Source organism: Rattus rattus, chromosome 18, assembly GCF_011064425.1.
Source record: "Rattus rattus isolate New Zealand chromosome 18, Rrattus_CSIRO_v1, whole genome shotgun sequence".
In the NCBI taxonomy this organism is placed as follows: Eukaryota; Metazoa; Chordata; class Mammalia; order Rodentia; family Muridae; genus Rattus; species Rattus rattus.
In genome coordinates this window covers 36,759,281-36,763,234 of record NC_046171.1, presented here as the reverse complement: position 1 = coordinate 36,763,234, position 3,954 = coordinate 36,759,281, and positions in this window count along the sequence as shown.

Sequence of the window (3,954 nt, the reverse complement as noted above, 5' to 3'; positions counted from 1 at the left end):
TAAACGAGGCTCCACTAACTAAGCAAAGTCATTGGTTGGTCCTATGCACAGGACTACAATAGCCTTAAGTACTCTTTGCTACCTTAGTGCAAAGTTATGTGTAGATATGTCCTAGAACTTTGTGCTTGTGACAGTATATTTCATTAGTACAAATACACCATCTAGAAAAGAACAAAGTGGCACTCTCCATAAACAATAAAATGCTTGCCTGTAACTGATACTGCCATCTGCCCAGTTTTCCCTTAACATGTGTATTTTTACTTTGAATAGATTCTTGGGTGGTGAGGTCATTTTCTGGTGACCTTCAAGTATGGGGTCATCACAAATAACCTCAATGTACAGCTGTGACCAAATTGGAAGATGACTTGAACTGTTGACACATGCCCTTGGTCCAGACATAATAGGGTTGAACAGCATTAAATATGAAAACCACTGGACAAAAGAAAGCATGGATTCAAAACAACCAACTGCATTTATCCCAATAGGTTTCCTATTATGGGAAATGCATCAATATGTACATTCCAGATGCTTGTGGGTCTTTCCCACATTCCCTTGATTTCTGTGTTTTTAGTCACAGAGTCAATGCTTACTTCTATATAATACTATAGGATTAGGCTTTATTTTTTTGTTCAAAGGGAGAATATCCAGAAATAAGAACCTTACTTTATTAGAGAAATTTATGAAAAGGTGGTTACAAACTACAATTAATTGTCTTGAAGTAAATTCCAAAATAATAGTCATTCTGTTGCATGATACTCACTGTGTTGTGTCTTATGTAAACATGTCAAAAAACCAGTTTTAAAGAAATCTAATGGAGAAGAAGAAGAAAAGAAGAAGAAGGAGGAGAAGGAAGAGGAGGAGGAGGAGAGGGAGAGGGAGAAGAAGAAGAAGAAGAAGAAGAAGAAGAAGAAGAAGAAGAAGAAGAAGAAGAAGAAGAAGAAGAAGAGAGAGAGGAGGAGGAGGAGGAGGAGGAGGAGGAGGAGGAGGAAGAGGAGGAGGAGGAGGAGGAGAAATTTATTACTGTAAGACACCGAAGGATACTGTGAGGGTAAAATTCTTTTGACTCAATGGTGTTAAGGCAATGTTTTGTTTAAGCAAGTAAAACAGTGACTTCTGGCTTAAGGGTCAAGATTTGATGCTTACTTTTATTTTAGTTCCCTAAATGATGGGATTATAGCTTGTATGATCACACTGGTTTCATTTTCATTTCATGTGATTGAGAAGAAAAAACACTATTGGGACAGGTTCTCACATAGTTCAAGCTGTACAGAAACTTACTACATAGTCAAGGATGATCACTATCGTGTGATCCTCCTAAACCCATCTCGTTGGTGTTGGGTTTCCAGGCATATGCCACCTGACCTGGCTTCATTACTTTTTGTGTTGACAATCTAACCCAAGGCTTCATGCAGATCAGACAAGCACTCTGTTTACTGAGCATCACTCCTAACCCTTCATCTTCATTTCAGTGGCAGCACTAATTAAAATGAGAAGCTGCTCAAGCGCCATCAGACATCCCACCACTCAGGGTCTTGCAGTGTGGAGATGTGGGTCTTCCCCCTTAGTTTACCTCACGTGTATAGGTGATGATTTTCTGAGGTAAAGATGGCCTGGACCCCTATGGCCCTCTGCCTACCTTAGCTCTAGGATCCATTGCTCATTTTTGAAGCATGCTTTCTAATTTGATTCCTCTTAGAGGCCAGTGCTGCATTTGTTTGCTTCTTGGTTAAGGGATCAATGGTGTAAGAATATACAACTACACACACACACACACATACACACACACACACACCAAGGAACTCTAGAGGAAGAAACTGTAATTGTGTTTGGAAAACTGAAGGATGCCCTTGTGGATGAAATGATACATGAATAGTAGGCTGAAGGATAAATAACAACTTGGTGAATTATTTTAAGTAAAGAGAAATCTTCATACAATGTAATGATTCTGGTATGTTTGAGGTTTGGAGGCAGCAATGGCTGTGGAATACATATGTGTGTGTGAAGAGGTGTTGAGTGGAGATTTTAGATATATTCACAGCCTTCTGTCAGATACTGTCATTAACCTTGTGAAATTCATCATCTGTTTTGTAACGCCTTTATTTCTAATGTAATAATAAGGAAGAAAACAGTTTATAAACTGCAGTATTTTTCAGGCACCGGTGAAATAGTATTACAAATTCCTTAACACGGTGAGCACGTAATTGTCAGTGGACATCCAAAAGTGTTAATTGTTATTTCTTTCCTAGTGAGACATCTCATTTCCATATAAAATATCATCAGTTGAGTGACATTTAATATAACTGTAACATCATAATAATAGTAAGAAATATGAGATTATGTTCCTATATTCTTTTGGTCTTTCTCTTCTGTAAATCAGAAAGTTATTCCTGTAGGGTAATATTCCAGCATAGATATCATTTCTGAACATTCTGCTCTATTCAAGGAAGTGTTCCGCTTACATAAATGTAGAGTTAATAGAAACTCACCCAGACCTAACTGTAATAGATGTCACTAGATTCCTTGTGTATATACTTTAGAAGAAGAAATAAAAGGCATTTTTTTGGAGAGAAAATCATATTGATAGAAACAAATTCCTTAAACCTTAATTCTCTAATTTTATCTGAATTCATTTAGTCATTTTATCCTTCCATTCACAAAATTTGCAAGACTCTAAATAATTAATTCCGGATCCCATTCACAGAATAATATTAAGTGGTAGTTTTGAGAGAGTAAAAAACAAACCACAGTCCATGGGAAAATTTGAAGCCATTATGATGACCCGAAAACCTCTAGAAACCTGTGTATTGAGGTTGGGATGGTCTCCCTTTTTTCCATTTTGGAATTCAATAAGTCAGACTGGATTCTGTGACCAACAGATCTTTCTTGGATCCTCAAAACAGGCTATCTGAAAAGGTGAAGCTGTCATGTCGGTGGAGGGAGGTAGCAGTCAAAGGCAAAGAAACTTTATGTACTAGGAGAAATGGGATAGTGCCTGGTTAGATAGACAGACAGACCAGAACCACAAATTGGGATGTATGTGAATTCAGCAATTGGCAGTTGTAGGGTCAGATTTGTCCAATTGCCCAAACAAAAGCATATCAATTTCAAAATAAAAATGTGGACTTCTGTGCAAAGCCAAAATATAGCCAGTTAATCTTTGGGAATAACTGAGATTCTCTTTCCTTAATTATTCTGTGTTTTATGGTATCCGGCCTACTCTAAAATGAAGGGATTAGCCACAGCCAGTCACCTGGAATAATTTGTTAATAATATAGAAGACCAGGTAGATAAACTGACAGTGTAGAATTTCCTGTCATATACCCTTCTTTCCAGAACAAAGAAAAATTTAGTTGGTGAGACCCATATTAAGTTAGAGGAACATAAAAATATGTTTATCGGAAAATGCATTTTCTAGTTAGGATATCACGTTCTGCCTGTGAGTTGGAATAGGCCGAGAGAACCCAAGACCATAAAGATCTTTTTGTGCTGACCCTCCACTATAGGGTTTATTGTGGTAGAATGAAATGCTGCATTTTGTAAAAGAAGATTCATTGAACTTATTTTATTTATACCTTTGGTTTTATTCTTTACTTTCAAATGATAGAGAAAATCATACCCCAATGAGGGAGTAGCCCATGGGGAGGTTTTTCTTCAGTGGCCTAGACCTTAGCAACTGTATGAGGACAGTTCCCACTACTAAATAGCCAGGGGTTCTCCACAAAAAGAAACCCAAAGTTTGTAGTAGTCTAATCTGAGCATACACACGGGTGCTTGATGTGGACTTCAGTATGTGGGAATGATAAGTAACTCACGGCTATTTAAAAAAAACTTACTGGATTGTTTAGTAGAACATTGATGTTTCTCTTCTAAAAGGGAATTTGATGTCGTCTGATGTACCAAATATAGGTATTAATACAAACTAAACATTCATGTATAAGAATAGCAAGCTTTCGG